Source organism: Podarcis filfolensis, assembly GCF_964270895.1.
Source record: "Podarcis filfolensis genome assembly, chromosome: 4".
NCBI classification, from domain to species: domain Eukaryota; kingdom Metazoa; phylum Chordata; class Lepidosauria; order Squamata; family Lacertidae; genus Podarcis; species Podarcis filfolensis.
In genome coordinates this window covers 79983026-80007197 of record NC_139607.1, presented here as the reverse complement: position 1 = coordinate 80007197, position 24172 = coordinate 79983026, and the positions used below count along the sequence as shown (strand labels likewise).

General features: G+C 44.0%; 1 long non-coding RNA gene across 2 annotated transcripts in view; it reads left to right on the top strand.

Annotated features, from left to right (window-relative positions):
- Positions 1–24172, top strand: part of LOC310760609 — a 103608-nt gene that overhangs the window by 27247 nt on the left and 52189 nt on the right. For both annotated transcript variants that reach the window (XR_014547056.1, XR_014547057.1), the window contains exon 3: positions 9816–9888. This is a non-coding gene — a long non-coding RNA (uncharacterized lncRNA). The remainder of the gene's footprint in view (positions 1–9815; positions 9889–24172) is intronic.

Below are 24172 nucleotides of genomic sequence, written 5' to 3'. Positions count from 1 at the left end.
GTCTACCTTGTTCACTATTGTCTACATCAGTGTTTCCAAACTTGGGTCTCCCAGCTGTTCTTGGACTACAACTCCCATCATCCCAAGCTAGCAAGACCAGTGGTCAGGGATGATGGGAACTGTAGTCCAAAAACAGCTGGAGACCCAAGTTTGGGAAACAGTGGTCTACATGGACTGGAAGCAGGTCTCTGGCTGGGGTCTTTCCCAGCCCTGCCTGAGGAACACCAGGGACCTGGGACCTCCTGCCTTCCCAGAATGTGCTCTCCTGCTGAGCTATGGCCCTTCCGTTCCATTGCCCGCTGCACCATATCCCATGCTGCAACTTCATTCTTTGGGGATGATTGACATTTTCCACCAAAACGCTTCACGCAGTCTCTCTCTATCGTGCTGGTGCAGATTTTTACTTTCCATGCCTGTTCTCATTGCTCTATCCCCTATGGGAGAGGTTTGCCGTCTCTCAAAACTGACCACTTTTGATTAAATTTAAGCTCGCCCTCCAGCTGTAACTCTCTTGGGCTAACCGTCCCTAATCAGTTTAGACAGGAACCATCTGTTAAACCCCTCGGTTACAGCGAAAATGCTAAAATCAAAGCACTAAGACCCAGTAGCACTGCTGCCTGTGAAGTGTTCTGTAAGAGCAGGGTGTTGCACCACGAGAACCAGCTTCCCAGAAGTACCGAAGCACAAATCCTGAGAGGGGCACAAACTGTTTATCGCCCTCATTTCATTCTACTTAGGACCTAGATCCTAGGTTCCCTATTGGGGTGGAACTATATAACCTTCTTTAGCCTTCAGAATATAAAAACAAAATTTTAAGGAAGTGGGTATTGTTTGCTTTGAGAAAATTATGATGGGGGCTGGGCTTAAAATGATGTCATAAGCAGATGGAGAGAGAGTACATCTCTCTTTATTTCCTTTTTTAATATTATTTTTTATTAATTTTTCAACATATCATTTTAATTAAACATACTTTCATTTCTTAAACCATTTTTTTTACTTCCATCAATCACATCTGAAAATTTTCCAATCTATTCACTTAATATACATTTCTTACTTCCACTATTACATTTAACTCTCAAAACTAATATCTCTATTCTTTCTCTACTTTGCAATATTTCATATATTTCTCCTTACAAAACTTCTTGTAGTCCTAGTAGTGTAATTTGTTGATTACAGTTGCTCTTCAAATAAATCGTATAGTTCTTCCAATCTTCTGTGAATCGCTGGTCCTGCAGGTTTCGAATCCTTCCTGTCATTTTATCTAATTCTGCGTAGTCCATTAATTTTGTCTGCCATTCTTCTTTTGTCGGAATCTCTTCTTGCTTCCATTTCTGGGCTAACAATAGTCTTGCCGCTGTTGTTGCATATAAAAACAATTTAACATCTTGCCTATTAATATAATACCTATAATACCAAGTAAAATGCTTCTGGTTTTTTTAAAAATGTATATTTCAACATCTTTTTCATCTCATTATATATCATTTCCCAGAAGTTTTTTACTTTCTTACATTCCCACCACAGATGATAAAATGTTCCTTCTGCATCTCTCTTTATTTCCAATAATGGTTGAACTTTTCCAGAAGCTGGTAGCCACTGCAGAAAGTTGGATCAGTTTCAGTCCCCGTTTGTTAAAGCCAGTTTGCTGAATTGCACTCATGTTTCACCTTGCATTCAGGTTACTCAGCTGTGTGATTTCCAAGCAGGCTCCCATCCCAGTAACGAAGATATGTAGCTTCAGCAGAAAAACTGTCTAATGTTCCTTCAGACTATTCTTTGCTCTTGGGGTTGCTGAATGCTGCTGATTGCTTGCAGGAGGATCAGCACACTTAAAAAATATATGCAAGTAGCTTCCTTTGGTTTTAGGATCTGAGTTTTCTTTCTCCTAGATGGGCAACTTTCCCGTGCTGATGAGCCCCATCCACCCCTCATTTCCCGCTGTGGCATGTGTAGAAACCACCTGCTTGACACACCCAGAGGTGCATGCCATTGTCTCTTGAGACAGACAGATGCCAACAATAAGAAGCTTCCTTTGAATGACTTAAAGTTTAATTGGTTTACTCCTTACTTGCCTAGGGCATATGGAGGTAAATAAAGCCACCCACTCCTGGGCAGACCAGCGTAGCAGTTAATCATAGAATTGTAGAGTTGGAAGGGACCCTGAAGTCATCTAGTCCAACGCCCTGCAATGCACGAATCCCAAATAAAGTGTCCATGACAGATGGCCATCCATCCTCTGCTTAAAAGCCTCCAAGGAAGGAGAGTCCACCACTGTTGAACAGCTCTTACTGTCAGAAAGTTCTTCCTGATGTTTAATCAGAATCTCTTTTCTTGTAACTTGAAGCCATTGGTTCAAGTCCTACCCTCCAGAGCAGGAGAAAACAAGCTTGCACCATCTTCCATGCGACGGCCCTTTATATATTTGAAGATGGCTATCACCATCTCCTCTTGGTTCCTCTTTTCCAGGCTAACATACCCAGTTCCTTCAACCATTCATCCCCGTCCTCCCTTCCTCCTTATTGCAATCAGGATGGGCTAGACAGGAAGATGCAATTTACATGGGGAAGAAGGTGCAGCAGAGTTGATTCTCCCTGCATGCCTTTCTGCCTATCATAAATCCATTCCCCCAGGCAGCAAAACAGAGAGCAGAGACAGCTCCAGTGTGTTCTGCTGCTGCTGCTACACCATCTCCTGAGCTCACTTTGCTTTAGCAGGTCTCCTCTTGGAGAGAAAGAGGGAGGAAGAGGAGAAAGTAAGGAGTTGGCACCAGTGCTGAGTGGGAGGGGACACACCCTATACACCGCAGGGAATTACCTCCCTGGTGTCTTCCCTTCTGGGGCACCACTGGAGACCAAGGATTGCACCCCGCTGTAAGTGGCAGGTAGATGGTGGAAGGACCCTGAAATATACTCGGAGTCGAGTGTGGATTTCATGCTCTTTATTCAGCTCATAGTAGTGAGGAATGGGAGTTCCCCCGAAATGTCTGCTTTATATACATTATTTACACAACGGGCCCCACGTGATTGGCTAATTCCGGGATTCTCCTGTAGGCCAATCAGGTTGCGGATTCACTTCCACCTGGAGTTGGATTGGGTGGCTCCTGTGGACCAATCAGACTGCTGCATTCTGGATCCTATTGTTCTAGGACCAATCAGACTGCTGCATTCTGAATCCTATTGTTCTAGGACCAATCAGGCTGCTGCATTTTGGATCCTATTCAATTCAGTACATAACAGACCCCAAGAGGCAAGGAAGCAAAGACCTCCCAGGGTAAGAGGGAGGAAAGCTCCCAGGTGAGAGCTGGGAGGGTCTGTCATTTTCTGTGCAGACCAGGATTAAGAGCTACAGTGGTACCTTGGGTTACATATGCTTCAGGTTACAGACTCCACTAACCCAGAAATAGTGCTTCAGGTTAAGAACTTTGCTTCAGGATGAGAACAGAAATCGTGCTCCGGCGGCGCGACAGCAGCAGGAGGCCCCATTAGCTAAAGTGGTGCTTCAGGTTAAGAACAGTTTCAGGTTAAGAACGGACCTCCGGAACGAATTAAGTACTTAACCCGAGGTACCACTGTACTTGACTAGAGAAAAAGATTCTGATTTTTTGCAGTTTCCCCCTGAATTTTTGATACTCTGCTCCTGATTTCCCCCGTCCCTCCTTTTTTATGTTGCTGTTATGAGAACCTGCATTTTATTATGGCTTTATTATTATTACATTTGTAATCATATAACTGTTTTGATGCTTATGCTGACATTTGTGTTCTGTGTTGCAAACTGCCCTGTAGTCTTTTGAGGAAGCAAATATATAAATAGAGAGAGATCTTTAATAAACAAACAAATTAAAGAGTGGAGGAGAAACTGCTCAGGGCTCTCTCTTTTTCTCCCTCCTCCCCCAGAGCAGAAAGCAAGGGAGGTTTGAGGAGAGGAGGAGGGGAGGTAAGATAAACCTTTCCAAGAAGAAAGCATCTGTAAAGAATGCCAGCACTTCCAGCATCCTCTCATTGAGGGTGGGGTGGAGCCCCTCATGCATTTGCATTCACAGCTCATCACTGAATGTTACAAAGAAGAGAGCAAGAGCAAAGGCTGCTCTTCCGCCTAACTTCCAGCCTGCAGAAAGCAGCATCTTTTCCACATCACTCGGTTGGCCTTGAATCAACGCAACTTCAAATAGAGGGCTCCTTTAAATAGAGGACTGCCCTCTGTAAACTAGGGCACATGGGGTCACTCTACTGTCACGGATGCTTTAGTTGAGATTCCTCCATCGCAGGCAGAAGCATTGTGAGCCCCGCAGGGTGCCTGGGAGGTAGGCAGTGCCTCGGGTGCCCTGATTGCAGGGGGTTGAACTAGTTAACTCTCAGGGTCCCTTCCAACTTTACAATTCTATTATTCTATACTCTTTAAGGGTACAATGGGCCGCCCGTAATCCTCTAGTAGTTTGCCAGATTCCAAATCACATCATCTCATTGGCCCTGCTGGTTGGGGGTTGATGGGAGCTGGACTTCAAGGACTTTTTGACTGTGACTTGTTTCCCATCCCGCTTCTAGAGAAACCAGATCTTGGAGCGACTGTATTAAACAGTAGCACCGTTCATTCATTCATTCAGATTTCTGGATTTCCACCCCCACCTTTTCTCAAATGAGCTCAAGCTGACGTACACACTTCTTGCCATTTTATTCTCACAACAACCCTGTGGAGTTGGTTAGGCTGAAAGATAGTGACTAGCCCAAGGTTACCCAGTGGGCTTCATGGCTGAGTGCGGATTTGAACCCTGGTCTCTTGGCCCTTGACCAACACTCCAATACAGGGTGAGCTCCCTTTGCTCTGTCCCAGCTCCTGCCAACCTTGCAGTTCAAAAGAATACCAACGGAGTAGATAAATAGGTACCACTGTGGCGGGAAGGTAAACAGTGTTTTCATGCACTACTGTTTCTGCCACGGTGTTCCTTGCGCCAGAAGCGGTTTAGTCATGCTGGTCACATGACCCAGAAAGCTGTCTGTGGACAAACGCCGGCTCCCTTGGCCTGAAAGCAAGATGAGCGCCACAACCCCATAGTCACCTTTCACTGGACTTAACCATCCAGGGCTCCTTTACCTTTTTTTACCTAATCACTACACTACGCTGCTTCTTTGTAAAAAGAGTAAAACGGGGAAATAGCCTTAAATGTGGGGTGGGGGGTGTCAGTGGAATCTTGCAATTAAGATAAGTAGAAGGCACATCTTCATTGTTTCTGCTTAAAAGGTTTTGTTTTTCTCTATTTTCTTCTTGCTTGTGAACTGCCTGGGTTCTCTCAGGGCAGGGGGGAGTTTGTGTTTTTTAATGGCCATGTTGTATGTATTCTGCTTAGTAAAACGCAGAATATATGTCTATGTGTGTAACTAAAACCACTGGCGGAGGAAGAGGGGGTGGGGGGAGCGCACTGCCCCCGGCAGCAAGATCCCAGTGGGGTTCCATCGCGGCTGCCCCCCCCCCCGTGCTGGGTGCCCTGCCCCCGCAGGCGGCACACCCTGCCCCCAGAACGTGCGCCCCGCCCCCAGGATGTCTGCCAGCCCTGCCCCTGCCTGCTCTCTGCCCCCAGTGCTGGAGCATGAAGCTCCGCCACTGGCTAAAACCATGTATCCTCAAGACACAACAGTTTCCGCTCACCTTCACTCCAAGGAAAGCAAAGCTTGGGTTAAGAGCCAGTGTGGCGTAATGGTCAGAGTGTTGGACTAGGACATGGGAGACCAGGGTTTGAATCCCCACTCAGCCATGAAGCTCACTGGGTGACCTTGGGCCAGTCACCATCTCTTAGCCTAACCTACCTCACTGGGGTGTTGTGAGGATGAACTGTGTGCACCACCTTGAGATCATTGGAATATAAAGGTGGTATATACATGTAATCAAGAACTAAATAAAGCACCACTGGAGTCTCTCACCACTTGGCTGTTAGGGTTGCGCACCACACTATGTCGCGTACACAGCCCAAATATATAGAGAGGGCAAAGTTCACCTATGAAGTGGGTAATGGTAAAGTAAATGAGAAAGGCTGCCCTGGGCTCCCTTGTCCTTCCACCCTGTATCACTGCACACTTGACTCAACTGAGCTCACGTTGTCTGGCATCAGCTGGATATCCAGGCCTGCAGACACTTTTCCAAAGCAGGGAGACAGATGGGTTATGTAAATAAGAACAACTCAAACGCAACAGATCTGTGGAGAGGAGTAGACAGAATTTCCCCTAGAGCTTCTGGAACTAATGGGCCGGTGACAATCATCACATAAAACTTACCAAGTAAGCTTTCAAACAGTACAGGAGAAAAGAAAAAAAATAGTAGCCAGGATGAAAGGAAAACACAGACTTGTTTTGAAATCCATGCGCTGTAAAATTCTACTAGATTTGTATCTTAATTATCTAGCTGTTTAGAAGTGTTAACAATTAAGGATCATTATAGCGTAGTTTCCCTTTTTGTAATACTGTAATGCACAAATATTTTGCTTCTCTGGAAAGAGGGTGGCTGGTAAAACCTGGAATACAAACTTTTCTTTTTCAATAATCTTTATTCATGCATTCTCAATAGTAAATGCAGATAAACCGTCTCACTCAAAGGAACCCCCTATCCCTCCCCCTTCTCCCCATTCATCCCATATGTATATATCATTCACACAAGCTTTCTTCTTAATGCATTCTTGGCACAGTCCAGAGAATAGGCAGAGCTGGCATAACATTGCCAGGGTGTTATTCTGCATACGGATGCACATTGCAAGATCCATCCTCAGTCCCAAGCACGATCAAGCCAATGCTAGGACCCACAGGTTGATGCTGGTCTCCTTCTTTGGTTTAGAGTTGGAAGGGGTCCCAAGGGTCATCTAGTCCAACCCCCTGCAACGCAGGAATTTCAACTAAAACATCCATGACAGATGGCCATTCATCCTAGGGCTGGAGGGTGGGGCACGGCAGGTGGGAAAAGCCATTGTCTGACAGGCAGCACAAAGTCTCTCTCCCCTCACCAAGATGCCCTGGCTGCTGGTGGTGCAGCACTGTGTTCCATGTGCTCTAATGGATGAGCCACCACTGCTCGTTAGGATTCCTTATCGCTGGGAAGGCCTCAGGCAAACATGCTTAGAAGCTTCCTTCAGACCTTTGGGCTGTATGTGTGAAAGTGGAGGGGTCACAGGGGGGGGCAGGCATCTAGTGTAACAGGACATGTGGCCTCCTTGCCTGACATTGAAACCCAATTATCTGAGGAAATGAAAATGCACCGCACAATAACATGGTCAAATCATGCGTCGTGCTATGCTTCGTGTTAGTGGGGCATATCCTCTGACATTTCTCCGATGAAAATAGGGACGTCCCATTCCATAATGATTAGGGACCGGGTGGCGCTGTGGGTTAAACCACAGAGCCTAGGACTTGTTGATCAGAAGGTCGGCGGTTCGAATCCCCACGACGCAGTGAGCTCCCATTGCTCGGTCCCTGCTCCTGCCAACCTAGCAGTTTGAAAGCATGTAGTGCAAGTAGATAAATAGGTACCGCTCTGGCAGGAAGGTAAACTGCGTTTCCGTGCGCTGCTCTGGTTCGCCAGAAGCGGCTTAGTCATGCTGGCCACATGACCCGGAAGCTGTACGCCGGCTCCCTCGGCCAATAAAGCGAGATGAGCGCTGCAACCCCAGAGTCAGTCACGACTGGACCTAATGGTCAGGTGTCCCTTTACCTTTATTCCATAATGATTATTTTACTATTCATACCCCGCCCATCTTACTGCACTCTGGGCAGCTTCCAACATATATAAAAACATAATAAAACATTAAAGTTTAAAATAGTTTTTTTAAAAAAACCTTCCCTATACAGGATTGCCTTCAGGCGGCTTAAGGGTTGGATAAATCCTAACCAACATTTCTCTAATGAAAATAGGGGCATCCTAAGCGAAAGCGGGACATTCCAGGATCAAATCAGAAACAGGAATGGTTTCCCTAAATCCAGGACCATCTCTGGAAAATTAGGGACACTTGGAGTGTGTGCTGGGGTGAAGGGAGAGAATGTGAGCTCTGGTTTCTAGTAGTATCTAATCTCCGTTGGGATGTGTGGGAAAATCTAGAGGTAGGCCATCAATCTATAATGTCGTTCTGTTCATTGGTTCATCAGCAGCTGACACCTGTGAGAAAAGGACCTGGTGTGTGTGTGTGTGTGTGAGAGAGAGAGAGAGAGAGAGAGAGAGAGAGAGAGAGAAATTTGAGAAAGTTGTCAGCCTGTGGTGCCTGACTGCTTCTTAACGGCTGACAGAGCATGTGACAGTTCAGTGAGCTGACAAGCAGAGAGTACAGGGGAGATTAATTACTTCTAATGAGTAGCAATGTGGCTTTGTTGAAAAGCGGATTCTGGAGCTAGCTCATAAAATGAGAGATACTCCAGCCCAGATTCATTATGATTTGGTTCTCCTCAGTGAAACCTTAACCAATCTTTGGTCTCTCTCTTTCTCTCACAAACACACAAAAACACACTGCTAGGGAATTTTATCTGGCTGATTATATAAAACACAGTAGAGAAGGAAGTTGATTCCAGATCCAACTTGATTCCAGATTCAACAATCAACCAATCTGGCTAAAATTTGTTGTATCCTGGCTTTAGTTTCCTTTCTAGGATTGTCTCCTTGATTTATACAAATTAAAACAGCTGTTCTAGGTACAGTACTCAGGAACTCCTTTACAGCAATGTAAATCAAGAGGAACCTCAGACCTTGCTGGGTCACACTAGTAGTTAATGTTGCCTAGTCCCTGTCTTCAATACTGCTAGTACAGTGGTACCTCAGGTTAAGTACTTAATTCGTTCCGGAGTTCCGTTCTTAACCTGAAACTGTTCTTAACCTGAAGCACCACTTTAGCTAACGGGGCCTCCTGCTGCCGCCGCGCCCCCAGAGCATGATTTCTGTTCTCATCCTGAAGCAAAGTTCTTAACCTGAGGTACTATTTCTGGGTTAGCGGAGTCTGTAACCTGAAGCGTATGTAACCCGAGGTACCACTGTAAATGCTTGAGGAAATACAACACAACACAAAACACTCCAAACACAACACTCGCAACACAAAACATTCCAAAATTGGCAACATACTGTATTTTGACAACATTGGAAGATCTGCTTTTCACTGGGAGGAACTTGTTCCTGTTTCCTCATTCAATATTAGCCACAGCTAATATTCCCTCTTTACTCCCAAAGCTCTGTCTCAGTCTGTGGTTTATGAGAACGAAAGAACACATTTACATTTGAGTTCTTTATTTTTCACTTAATAGTAATTAACCAGGGAAGGGGGGTAATTGACTAGGAGGAACAGGGCAGAGGAAGGGAGTTAACAGCCCTTTCCCTTTGCCATTTTCCCCAATCTAAGTTGCACCTGAACCTCAAAACTGCCATTGCCCCCCTTAGGAAGTGTGCCAGTGTGGTATAATGGTTAAGAGTGGTAGTCTCGTAATCTGGTGAACTGGGTTCGCTTCCCCGCTCCTCCACATGCAGCTGCTGGGTGACCTTGGGCCAGTCACACTTCTCTGAAGTCTCTCAGCCCCACTCACCTCACAGAGTGTTTGTTGTGGGGGAGGAAGGGAAAGGAGAATGTTAGCCGCTGTGAGACTCCTTCGGGTAGTGATAAAGCGGGATATCAAATCCAAACTCTTCTAGGAATGCAAAACAGGTGCTTCTATTTCCCCCTCAGCTGCTCTCAACCCCAACAGCTCGGAGTGAAAAGTGATGAAATCCTTTGAATATGTTGCTGTGATCCAATCCACACATAGAGAGCCATGGGGAGAAAAGACAGCCAGTGTTCTGATCTGAAGCTCACCTCACTCTGTTCTTTCTAGGAAAGAAAACTGCACTTGTGATCAGCTGAGCCTGATGTTCACAAGGAGATGAGGACTCACTGAATGGACTCAGGTGAGTGGTCTTGTAGAAGGCAGAGGGAAAATCAGATTTTTGTATGTGTTTACTTGGGATTTTTAAGAGCATTTTTCTGTCAGGAAAGAAAGTTCAGGGCCGTCTTTAGCATGTGCGCCGCCGGGGTGCAAAGATCTGCCCAGCACCCCCAAATTAACTTTTATTGAGCTTTTTTGGGGAGGTAGGAAGCTGAAATTGTTGACTTTTTCTTAGGGGGGGGGGATCGCTCACCTGTAACAATGACGCAGCAAAAAACTGCTTTTGTTTCCTGACTTGTCGGGAATATTTGACGCTATGGAGTAACAGAGTGACGGAGGAGGGGGGCGGGGACTTTCGCTCCCTTGCTTTTCGCTGCCGCCGATTGAGAGGCACCCCCCAGAATTTGGCGCCTGGGTGCCCCACACCCCTGGATAAAGACAGCCCTGAGAAAGTTGGCAATCTTTTGTTCAAAGCAGGGACAGCCAATGTAGTACCTTCCAGATGATGTTGGATGACAACTCCCATCATCCTGAATCACTGGCCATGTAAGCTGGGAATCATGGGAGCTGTAGCCCAACAATATCTGTAGGCAAACCCTGGCTTAAACAATAATCCAAAATGGTTCATTATATATGGTTCATATAATTTTGATCTCCAGCGCTATCCAAAAGAAAAACAGTGCTCACCACAAAAAGTATTCATCGAGACATGCTATTTTATTTCCCACCTTTATGGTTTTTTCACTGTTGAGTAAAAATGTTAGAAAGATACTAGATTACTAGCAAGTCTTCTGTCTTTCATTATTATTTAATAGATAAACGACATGTAAATATTAAACAAATTAAGATTGTCTTAAAAATAAACGTGTGAATATGTGTAATGATTAATGTACCATGGAAAATCTTCAAAATGTGCCTTTCTCCATGTGCTGAGACCCATAATTGCTTGTTACACCTCTTCTGAATAGCAAAAGAGGTAAGATTAATTCCAGGGAAGGACCATTGTTTTAGGTTTCTTAGCATGTTAACGCTTATACATGTACTTCTGAATATTTTAAGACAGAAGATTTATTCTGTCTTGAAAAATCTTTGAGAAGTGGGTTGAAGCAGAACATGATGAATGTCGTCTAGAAACATTATTGATATTATCACACCTGTTAAAGACAGGATTAAACTTCAACTCAACTCAAATGGCTGTGAGAATCAGTCCTCGGAATTGAACTTCAAGACTTATTGCAAGACCTAAATCATTCCTGAAAGGTCAATTTCACAACTAAGTTACAAGCACGTGGAAATACCCACTTAGTAACATTAAATAACTGATTAGAAAAACCACCCTTGTGTTTATCTAACAGCCATTGAAAAATGACGTTCTCACAGATCAATTCATTAAAAACATGCTGGTTGTGGGATAACCAACCTTATATAACCAACATATGGTATTATCATATCACACAGGAAGCTGGAATTTGGAATACTTAGGGTTCTTTATACAGTGGTACCTTGGTTTACGAACTTAACCCGTTCTGGAAGTTTTAAACTGAAACTGTTCTTAAACTGAGGCGCGCTTTCCCGAATGAGGCCTCCCACCGCCAGTGCCCTTCCACCATTCAGATTCTGTTCTTAGACCGAGGTAAAGTTTGCAAACCGGGACACTACTTCCGGTTTTGCGGAGTTCGTAAACCGAATTGTGCGTAAACAGGACTTTTCTTAAACCGAGGTACCACTGTACCATGTTTACTAGAGAAGTATAAAAGTCTGATATTTTTTACCTTTCTGCCTCAAGATGTAATGTATGAAAGCTGCTTCATAACAGCTGTCAGCCCAGGCCTGTGAGGTTTATTTTTTTCACAGCGCAATCCAATGCATGGCTACTCAGTAATGCTCCCTGATTTCAATGGGGTGTGCTCCTGGGTAAATGGATCTAAGTATGGCATCTCATATGGGACGCGGGTGGCACTGAGGTCTAAACCACAGAGCCTAGGACTTGCCGATCAGAAGGTCAGCGGTTCAAATCCCCACGGAGGAGTGAGCTCCCGTTGTTCAGTCCCAGCTCCTGCCCACCTAGCAGTTCGAAAGCATGGCATAGTGCAAGTAGATAAATAGGTACCACTCCTGCGGGAAGGTAAACAGCGTTTCCGTGCACTGCTCTGGTTCGCCAGAAGCGGCTTAGTCATGCTGGCCACATGACCCGGAAGCTATCTGCGGACAAACACCAGCTCCCTATAGAGTGAGATGAGCGCGCAACCCCAGAGTCATCCACGACTGGACCTAACGGTCAGGGGTACCTTTACCTTTACCTATGGTGTCTCATGTACTTGAAGCATCCTCAGACTGGAGTGAAGGGATGTGATTTACAGCAGCAGTCAGAAATGGGTAGTATTCAACTAAGTTTTTCTCCGAGTAGACCTATTGAAATGAATGGCCGTGACTAAGTTAGGTGCATTAATTTCAATAGATGTACTCCGAGTAAAAACTCAGTTGAAAACCACCTTGTATTTATTAGGATAAATATAAATATTTTCCCAGGTGGTGAGCAGAGAAGAGGAAAAAAGGCACAGAAGCCAGACACCAAGAGTTACAGTTATTCTTAACTAGTGTTCAATTATTTATTATGTCAATCTTGTAAAATATTTAAGCCCATTTCTTCAGTGATTAAAAAAGGGGGGAAATCAGAGCACTGTTGCAGATAATGGATGAGATCCTTCTGCAAGGCACAGATGGAGCATTCCTTGCTTGCCTTCATTTCATTGGGCAGAGGGTGGAGGAGACGCATGAGCAGTGTTGCACTGAAACAGGGGTGTGTTATAAATAGCTTATGATAGAATTGCAAACCCAAATGAAAAATGAAGATATATTTTAACTAGAGGAGGATTGGCCTAACTCTACATCACAATTAATTCTGCTCCAGCTTCCATTAGTGGCTGAGTAAGGAACTGGATGTCAGCATCAACTCCCTGCATGCTTGCTACCTTTGCAAAAGCATTCCATATTACCCCCCGTTCCTAAAAGCGTTGCTGTCATGCTACATAAATACATTTTTAAGAATTCTAGGCAGAGTTTTGCTTTGAGAGCATGGTGCTAAAAATAGCCCCTCCTCCCAAGATGTTTTCATTACAGAAATAGGTGCAAGGCAATTGGATTGTGATCACCGGCATATATTCTGCCGGCAAACTCTACTGCTGGACGAATCGTAGGCAAGATGAGTACCTTAAGGATAAGCCTCACTCTTTATAAAATTGAGAGTTGCAGCTCCAAAGAGCTGGTTCATGGCTGAATTAAGCCATTATGAGGGTCACCAACTCCATTCGCCTTTGTGACATTAATGCAAGGGTTTGTGGTGGGGGCGTTTTCAGAGTAGAATGGCAGGCAGGAGATGTTCAAACCTCTCCCTGCCTGCAGATTCTCACCTGCAAGTCCTCATCACCTCCAAACAAATTTGAAGGGCTTTGCCCAACCAGGCCAGGAGCAGGGAACCCTTTGCAATTGGAGGGCTGAATTCTAATCTCTAGAACCTTCTACAGATTCAGCCTCCTAACCTTTCGCTCTAAGTCTCTCTTCTGTGATGTATTGAAACATGTGGGGTTGGGGCCACACAAACTCATTTTTACATTAATCACTGACTTCCCTTCTTCTCTTTCCATGGTTCATTTTGCATAACAAAAACCCCTGCATGTTTTTCATAAACTAAACCATTCAGTTTTCCATTATTACGTCCATCAAAACTTATTTACACTGTTGAATTTATCTTAATGCTGCCAGCGTTTGCAGCTGTACACAGTTATTTCCCATTTATTCAATAAACGTTTTCCAATCTTCTCAAACATATGTTCTTCTTGCTCTCTTATTCTATATGTTAAGTCTGCAAGCTGCGTATATTCTGTCAACTTGGGTTGCCATTCTTCTTTGGTTGGGATCTCGCTTGTTTTCCATTTTTGGGCTAACAAAACACGGGCTGCAGTAGTAGCATACATAAATAACCTTTTTTGATACCTGGGAATTTCAGTCTGAATTATCCTAAACAGAAAGGACTCCAGGTTTTTTGGGATTGTACTTTTAAACATTTTTCAATTTATTATGGATCATTTCCCAATACTCTTTTACCCTTTTACAACTCCAAGATATCATCTAGTTTGACTCTGACTTGCCTTTGAGCCAGAAGAATTACCATGAGGAGATTTTGTGGGATAACCAATCACATATAACCAACATGCTTAAGTCTAAATGATGTATAAAGGGGTTTAGACCATAGAGTAAGCTGTGCTGACAGAATGAGCTATGCCACTTCCCCTTATTTGGGAGGAAATAGGTAATCAAGCCTTTGCTCCCCCCGCCCCCAGTCTACCTGTGAATTCAGCATGTGAGGAGGTCTGAGCTCAGTCACATAACTTTCACCAGCCTTTTTCATGTTCCTATACCATCAGTTTAGGAACTTTTAGCACTTTGTAACTAAGCTACATTTTATTACCTGTGCGACTTTTTTGACTGATGTATGGAAAAGCAGATGAATCTGACCTTTGGAGAGTTTGTAAGTAAATCATTTTTAACTTGCCAGGCATGTGGTCTTTTCCTATGCTGGGGTAGAGGGAAACTTTGGAAGGAATTTTAAAGGAGACAATTTTGGTACTCATTTGGAAGGGTGTATCTTAAAGGTTTTACAGCTTATATTTCCATGCTATACTTTGCTGCATATTCAAAAAGAACAGGGACATCATTAGCGGATGGCCTGAGCCTTGGATCTTTTGGGTCCAGCGCCTGCTTTGCAGAGGGTAGGGTGGATTATTCAGCAGCTATTTTGTGCTCACGAGGTAGTTGAGCATAATGCCGCTTACTTCTAAATACAGAGGTATGTGATGCAAATAGGGATTGAAGGATGTGTCCATTTTGTTTCTATCAGTTTTTGTTTTCTCCAGTCTTAAATTCACTTCTCCACATTTCTGCAGTAATTTGTGTGTGTGTATGTGTGCATGTTTTGTTTTGTTTTAAAAAACGCCTGAAAATTCATCAGCATTTTAGCGCAAAATTTTCGCAAGAAACACATTTTTGTATGTAGTTTTGACTAATTACACATTTTTGCAAGACACTTTTCTAATATATATTTTTGCAAACACTGTTTGGTTGGAGAATAGAAAATAAGAGCAAATTTTGAAGGATGGCTGTGCTTCGGTTCTCATGTTGTTTTAGAAATTGTATTTTTTCCCCCATTCTGCTGAATCAAATCTCTGCCTTATACCTAAGTGTGCATAACATGTTCTTCCTTTCACTTGGGGGGAAGGGGGGAAGCACATGGGTTTTAAAATGTAAATCTGTCGTTGTATGATGAAATTACTGCCCAGGGTCTTAGCATTCTCTTTTTTTATTTTTTTATTTTTATTTTAAATAGAAAGTGTTTTTATGAATGAAAAATAGTTGTAGAATCAATGCCTCTTTTTTTAGAAATTAAAAGGAAAAGAATGTGCTTTTCAGAAAGCTCATTCTTGGACCAGTGTAAATCTTCCTCTCCAGTACATGTAAAGTCTCTCATTAACAAGCTGAGCATTACCATCAAGACACGACAGCAGCTGGCACTGAATCTGAGAATAGAATTATTCATTGCCATGGTTACCGGTACTGGAAATATTACCCTCTGCTATCACTGTAAACAAAGATCCTTTCAAGACAGTCTAAAAATCAGAGCAAAAACAATTAGTGAAAATTATACATTGTACAGGAGTGAAATTCACACATGCGGTAAGTGGCAGAGCTTTCTAGTATGGGAAGGGAAGAATTCTCCTGTGATCAAGCCACTAATCCAGGATTAAAGGAGGCCAACTTTTGGGAAGCTGAAATGCAAGTTCGACACAGATATTCATCTGATCAGTGGAACAGAAGCAAGCCTTTAAAAATATGAAGAAGCTTATGATGTAACGCAGCGTCCTTAGAGAACAGAGCCTAGGATAAGAGGCATGTTTCTTTTTCCTCCTACAATGCACTGAGATTCAGTGGTAAAGAAATCTCAGGAGTGGAATAGGATTGTTCCTAGGATGACAGCGTTGATTTCTTTCAGAGCTTAAAACCTGCATGAATGTAAATGAATTGACATCTATGTAGCCTCAGCCCTCATCATCACCACCACCACCACCACCACCTCTTGCCATAAACGGCAGCCGGAGATGAAATGATTGGCTTTTCCTTTAGATGTGTTACCACCCCGTGATAATTTATAGTATAGGGTTGGGGAACCTGTGGCCCTCTGATGTTGCTGGACTAAAACTCCCATCATCCCTGACCAATGGTAATCATAGAAACACAGATTTGTACAGTTGGAAGGGATCATGAGGGTCATCCAATGCTCTGCAATGCAGAAATCTTTCACCTAACATGGGGCTCAAACCCACAACCCTGAGGTTAAGAGCCTTGAGCTCTACCAACTGAGCTGGTAAATGCATCCCTAGACACCTCTGCAAAAGCTACTGAGTAATGCTGGCTGCAGCTGATGGAAGCTGGAATCCAACAATATCTGGAAGGCCACGGGTTCTGTGTAGTTTACTGCCTAGAACCAGATACCAAATTGTAGTACTTTGGAAGACAAGGAGTCAAGAGAAGGACTTTTTGTCACCCATTGTGGTAACCTTCCATTGGTGTTAAGGCCTCACTTCCTGATTGCGCTATCTGCCTCCGATCATGTCTGCCCAGTCCAAGGTTCCTCAGCCCTTGAATCCTGTCCGGTTTCAGTTCTGCCCCAAAGGCAGACATTACTGAGCCCAAACTGCTCCTGAGACTGAGATTGCTATTGTGCCTGACAATATTCTTAGTCAAAGTCATCAGACAGCCCTTGGCATCAGCGCAGTTTCCTTTCTCACAGGATTAATCAGCATTGGTTGAGGAAAGATTGAAAGTCAGAAGCGAATAAACTGAGAATGTCTTCCAGAACTGGACAGTGCTTTCGGAGTCTTTGAACCATAGCCCTAAAATAATCACACAGCTGAGTGTCTTGAGGTGATTGAAATGTTTGGGGGCTGTGGTTTGCCAGCAGTCTTGAAAATACGGAGGATCCTATCAAACACACGCACACAACCTCTGTCGATTTTGCACAGATTCAGATAAGAGGCCGCGATGCAAAGACAGACAAAACCTGGCTCCTCTCACTCCTCTCCTGCAACATCTTTCTCATCTAACCTGCTACTCCTCCTTCAGTACATGCTAACTATTCTGCTGAGAGGATGCAAAAGCACCATGTGTGCCAAGGGGTACGGTTTGGTTTTTTCTTGTAATGTTCATTTGGAGGGATACCAATGAACCACTCATCAAGGGATTTTTTTTTATTTTTTTAAAAAATGCATGTAGTTTTTGTTGGTTGTAAGCTTTGATCAAAGAAGAGGCTTATAAATATTTTAAAATAAACAGCTCAAAGGGTGAGGCTGTGGAAGGGAGGTAAGTTTTTCTTTCTTCATCATCCACAGCCCAATTCTATGCATGTCTACTCAGTCCCATTGAGTTTAATTGATCCCAGGTAAGCGTGTATAGAAGTGCACTTTATAACAGAGGTGCAGCCTTGAGCCAGAGATTGGGGGGGGGGGGTGGCAACACCGTGTTGTGTGTGTCATCAGGAGGAGGTGGATCGTCAGGAAGAAGCCTTGCCCAGCTTCAATGGCTGTGGCTCCTCCTCTCTCATGCTCAGGAGGAGCCTACCTTTGATGCTGTGCCACGCTCAGCTCAGCAGTTCGGCCTCCTCCGCCCCCTGAATTTTGGAGGGGCTGAGCCTCCTGCTAAAGAATATTGAGGGGGCTGACGACACCTCTGCCCTCTAGGGTTGGAGCAGCTGCCCTATAAATGGTGTGTGTGTGTGTGTGTGTGTTTCTTTCTGTATTTAAAATATTGGCCCTTTATCAAAGCATATGACACAGAAAATACTAGCAGAGCAAAGCATTCCCCATAATTCAAAAGTAATTTAATTACCAATTTGGTTTCTCATGACATTAATTTCAGAACTGAATAATCCTTCTTCGTGCAAATGTCAGCAACAGGAAGTCAAGTGGACTGCAAAACCCCAGGCGCCGTATCTATAAAACCAGGAGACAACTAACCCAGACTAATTCAATTAGAGTTTGGGGATTTCAGAAAATGTAGCTTTGCTGAAACTAGGTATTCTAGATTAATTGAATTGTACACGGAGCTAAACCGAGAAAGGCTAGTAGTGGAAAGTTTCTGGGTTTCTATACAAAATGCTGCAGTTTAGTTTAACAGAATGTTGGGAGTTCTGAGTTCAGATCATCGCTTTGCAAAGAAATCGCAGGTAAGCTTAGTCAAGTCACCATTTTGCTATTTCAGTGCTCCATCCAAAAGATAACAGCAACACTGAGCTGTACAACAAGGTTGGTCTGAAATCAAACAAAATAAAACTGCAAAGCAATTCATAAGCATTACATAAGTGAAATGCTGCATATACACCATATATTTTAAGTACATTTTAAGCCTCCTGTCAAGATTCCTGGGGAATTGTAGTTTACTAATCACAGAGCTGTAATTCCCAACACCCTTAACACTTAAAATATGGTTTCCAGGATTTTTTGGGGGGGGAGGAGGAAAAAGTACTTTAAATGTATGGTGTGAACACATCCACATCCACCCATTTGAACTCTTCTCAAGGGCTGAGTACAGACCCAGAATTCTTTGTGCTGATGCACTGACCTGGGTGTAGCTAATTACTGTAGACATTTTAAGGCCACAATAAACCTATTCAGCCCTCAGTTCTAAAAACAGCCACATCTCTCCCATTGAGAACTTCTGAAGCCACCCATAATAAAAAACCTGCACAATGCAAAGAACCTTGGCTTGTGGCCCTTGCTTTAGAGGCCAGTTCCAAAAGCTTTGGAAATTCCTCTATGCCCAGAGCATCAAAGCCAAAGGCCTTTGAATTCTGTTGGTGGCTTTAAGGATTTCATTGCTGCTGGAGCATATTCTCATTCCCCAGCTTAGTAAAGTGTGTGCCCTGTGTGGGGGTGTGCAGGACGCCAAGCTAGAGGTAAGGCATGGATTCCACAAGACATGCAACTCTGATGTATTCTAGGAAATCTTCATTGCTGAGTCAGTCTAGGCTCTTCCACAAAACAAAGAAAATCAGCTGAAGACTGCAATTGTGTGCTACCTTCATATTGTTTCTGAATGTCAGTATTAGAGGTCATTGGCTTTCAACCAGCATTTGCAAACCCAAATGTGCATCCCACTGAAAGCAGTGCAGGATAGGTCACATTTGAACCCGGCTGTGCATTTGGAAAGGCGTTCAGCTTAGGCCCCCGATACCTGATCCAGCAAGTGATCTATCCATGTAAACAGCTTTTTGCATATGACAGAGGTTTTCAACCTTTTGGAGTCCATGACTCCCTTGACCAGCTACATTCTTTCTGCAGCACCCCTGTGGGGCTCAGAAGCTCAGGTATGTCACCCCTTGCCTGCCAAGCTGGCAGCCTCTCACCCTTTTTCAAACACCCTCCTTTGTGGAGTGCTCCCTCAGCCTCCTCTCCCCTCTCCTTAGGAGTCCTCCAGGCAGCTGCCGCAGCCACCCCAGTCTCTGAGCCACCTCAGCTCCTGGCAACCAGCAGCCCCTGGCCAACCCCAGAGGCACCATTTGCTCAAGGAGCTTGCAGACAGGGCTGCAGCAACAAACAGCTGTGCAAGCCTTTGGGAGACAGAGATGCCAGAGGACATCAGACGATGGAAGGAAGGAAAGAGGGACAGAGGACAGTGTTGCCCGCGGCAGCAGTGACTGGGGACCATTGGGATTGGTAGGGCAGAAGCCAGAGAAGCCAACAATAGATGGAGCAGAGTCAATGACAGGCAAAGCCAACACATTTTTATTTCTTCCCCATCCTTCCCCTGCTAAGTTCCAGAATGGCAACACTGAGACTGAGGAGGAGGCAGCTGTCGACCAGATCCACAACTTCCTCAACCAGATGAAAGGAGGTAGGCAGGTTTGGGCTGGCTACCTTTCAGGGATGCTCTCTGTTATGTATTCAGTGGTCTGCTTGACTCTGGACTAAGGAATCTGAGCCCCTGTGTTCTGATTTGATACATGATATCCAATCACAGAACGTTTCAGGATTTGGGCCACTGCCATTGGCCCTTAAACTCTGAGTTATGATTCGCAGCTTGGGAGTTTAGATAGCCAATCACATTGAGAGTGGGAGTGGTCCTGGCCTTCAGAAATATATATAAGCAGTTGTTTTGCCCCTGTTGTCCAGTTTTGTTAGTTCAACAGTGGTTCTTCACTGTGTCTTGCTTTGTGGGAACCTAGCTACACTTCACTCTCATTCAGTGGTTCCCAATTAGCTAAGTACTGCAATCCCCACGCCCCTTTCTCAAAAGCCAAGCCATGACCCCCTATGTTTGAAAATGTTGATATCTCTGTGGTAGCTTTGTAATGTGAATGGTGCCACACCACCTTCCAACATGTCCAGTGCAAACCTGGGTCATGCTCCTGCGTGAGTCACATGACCCATGCAAGAGCACAGTGCAGTGGCGTAGCGTGGGTTGTCAGCACCCGGGGCAAGGCAAGTAATTTGCGCCCCCCAACCCGTGGATTTGCGCCCCCTAACCTGTGGATTTGCGCCCCCTAACCCATGGATTTGCCCTAACCCCAGATGTTGCGCCCGGTGCGGCCGGCCCCCCCTGCACCCCCCACGCTACGCCACTGGCACAGTGCCCCAAAACTTGTGCCTTTGGGTGCCGTAATCTCACATGAGACACACATCCATCCATGATCTCATGCATTTTGAGGTGCTGCATTCTCACGAGAGCACAGCCATCCAAAGCAGGATGTCCTGGACAGTTGATGGGTTTGTGCCACGGACCCCCTGGGTGGGTTACAAGGATCTTCTGGGGTCTGGGGACCACTAATTGGGAACCCCCGCTCTAGTTGCATCCAGCATTGCAAATTCTGCACTGGGCACTGGGTTGAACTAGATGACTTCAAAGATCCCTTCCAACTTTATGGTTCTGTGAGTCTGAGAAAGGAAAAAAATGAGATGTGTAAACTAAAACCAGCAGGTGTAAAGATGGCTGATATTCATATCTAGGGGGGGAATGGCCAAATATTTGATGGTAGGTTTCTAGTATGTCCGTTTTGGTTCTGTAGTCACTGAATGCTTGACCTACCTATGCTGTGAAGCTGTTACCTTAAAGGACTAGGTCCAGAACCTTCAGAAAATCTGTGGCAGAGACTCCAGGTTTCTGTCATCCCCACACATGATTGCATCAGCTCTTCTTCCCTTGGGAAGCCCTTTAATTCATTTTAGGCCCCATAATGGAGGTGAGCAGGCGGCCATGAAAAGCTGCACCTTACAGAATCAAAAGACTCCAGAGGCCACACAGAGCCTTCGTGAAGCACATTAATGGACTTTCAGGATAAGACAAAGATGCTTATGTTTTTCATTTCAGTGTAACTGAAGTTGCTCTTGCATGAATTGACTAACTCCCAATGTATGAATGGTGTGTGATGCACAAGCAAACTGTCCTTAGATGAACATATTTGATTTGAAACAGACCTTGATGGTTGCTGAAATCTTGGAGAAGCAGTATCTGACATGTCTAATGCAAATCACCAGCTTGGAGAAAACCAGATGTGACAAGATAAGGTTGAAACGAATTCCCAAAGGGAAAAGGGGAAGATTAGAAAGCTTGTTAAGAAACCTGCTACCATCTGGAAGGCAGTAAGAGACATAGATCGGTAGAAATTAGTCTTCCCAGGGGACGAAGCTAAGGTGCTTGCAGCTGCCCTAGCATGATCAATTGGTGGTGAGTATTGCATATACCTGCATGTTCCAGAGCAATTTTAGACTGTACTGTGAGTTAATTTTAAATTTATTAAGGTAACCGACGACACACAGAAACTAGATTATGTTTCCTTTGTAATCTGAATGTTAAGACAGAACAACACATTAACAAAATGGCATCCCAGCTGAGTTTTCCCCTCGCCTTATTTGTATTGTAAGGATTATTTATGTCCTGATGAAACAATAGAGTCAACATACATTGTTGCATCATCACATCATCTTCAGTTGGCCCTGGCCAGAAATGCAGTACCAGAAATTGCAATACCACTCTGGCAGTAGCACATAATCCTTGGGTTTACACACTTACTTGCCAACTATACATTTCTTAATGTGATAAGCATTTATACTCATCTATAATTCTGATGTTAATTATGCTGAATCATTTCCAGTTTTCTAGAAAACCTGGGAATAAGAGATGCAGATCCTACACCAGCTTGCCCCCATTTAGTGACTTTGGAAACCTTTCGAGCTATAACTTCTATCAGCCCCAACCAATATGGCCAATGGTTGAGAATGATGGAAGTTGCAGTTCAAATTATATGGAGGCTGCTAGTTTTGGGTAGGGTGTCCTACACATTTTCTCACATCTAACTCCCGTGTATTTCAGTGACCAATTTTTATTTATTTATCTGGTCGGTTCACAATATCACAAAGCAATTTAACAATTAAAAACGTCAACATTTACAAGCAACTAAAATGAAAACTTTTGCAAGCGTTTGCTCCAACTGCAGATTTACTGTGCATCAGTAATGAAAAGAGAATCTTTTCTTCAATGGGTGGCCCACCCAGTGTCCCCAACTGACCTCCCTCCCTCTCCCCGTTGACAACAACTTTGCATCTTCATATGCTGCTCATGACGACTCCTGGCACATTCGCAGTACACCATCCTAAAAACCTGGTAAGGGGGACTTGAGTGCAAGGAGCCAGATCAAGCACCGGCACATGGGGATGACAGTCTACAGAGGCTCAGGCTCTGAGATGGAATCTAAACACATATTAAAAATGCTTAAAAAAAAAGTTTTGAAAAATATATTGAATTTGACACAGCTCACCATCGCCATCTAGTATCGCATTTGTATAATGCACTTTACAACGCACTTAAACTGTTTTATTTGCAGCAGTATAGCTGAGTCCTGAGTCTATTTTGCAACATGTCAATGATGCAATAATAGTGCATTACTGGTGGGTATATACTGAACCATCTACACCTCATTCCACTTTATTAGTTGCTCTGCAATAATAACTACTTTGTTATTGCATTTTTGCCATCTGGTGGGGCACTCTTGCACTATAGCTCAACAAAAGCAGGGCAAACCACCCCTACCACCCCTGGAATGTTTCTGATAAGAAAAGTTACAGGACTTAAGAAGGAAGCTACAGGACATGTAGTGATTGAAAACAAAGCAGGATGTGCACCCTGAAACTTTTGCTGGCACAAATAGTGCAACTGTGTATAACCACCCCTATACCATCATAAGCACAAAGCATCAGGAATGCACTACGAAAAGGGTGTTTGCAGGGGCCCCAGGTTGGTCCATAGCACTATTTAACTAAGCAGTAAACTCTTCCCCCATTTTATTTGTAGAAACTCACAGGCATACTCTTGAGATTTACTCTTGTCACGTTGGAAGCTGGCAGTTGTTTCCAGTGAGCTATAAAACTCCTCTCAAGAATGGCTGGTTTCACACAGACCTTTTTGTACAGACTCAAACAGGCAAGTCTTTTGCTTGGGTTAGTCACGTAGATCCTTAGAGGGGGGAAATATGCTAATAGAACTGTAAAGCAGTATTCTATAAATAGTGCCAACACTGAAGTCACTTGAACTGATGTAGAAATGGAAGGGTTCATATTGAAATCACAGTTCTTCTGGAAGCAGGGAGTTGACATTCACCTTTCTGCATTTACTGCACCGACACCGCCTTTTATCTGCAAAACCGTTTGTTTTATGTTGGCTAAAGTGCATTTTGCACCTTGTGGATCTAAGACAGACAATCTGTACTTAGCCATGCAAGCTGGCTCTGCCTATTTTATACAAAGGAAGTGGGGGGAGAAATTCTTCATAATTTTTTTTTTAAAAAGCAGCTAGTAGTGAATGCCAACCATTGTTGAAGCAAACCTGGTGATAATGCAAATGAAATATTGAGAGCCTCGAAGGGAACAGAGGTACGCAGCTGCCTAAAAGATTCAACATCCAATTTTGCTGCAGCTACTCTGCTATTTCCATGGGAAAAGCCTGTGGCTTTTCAGTGGAGGGACAGCTCAGCACATGCGAAGCAATGTGTCTGTGGAGCTATTCCTGACAGTGAACTGGACAAGGAAACCTGCTTTCAGAAGTCTCCATCAGATGACACATGGAGCACCAGAGCAGAAGCACATTAGCTATGTGATGGATGTATCTTGAGAAGGTGGATAGAAATGGAAATGAAATATTATTATTTATGGCCACATTATTTCCAAATGTTAACTACCATAATACAATCTACTAATCTGAAAATC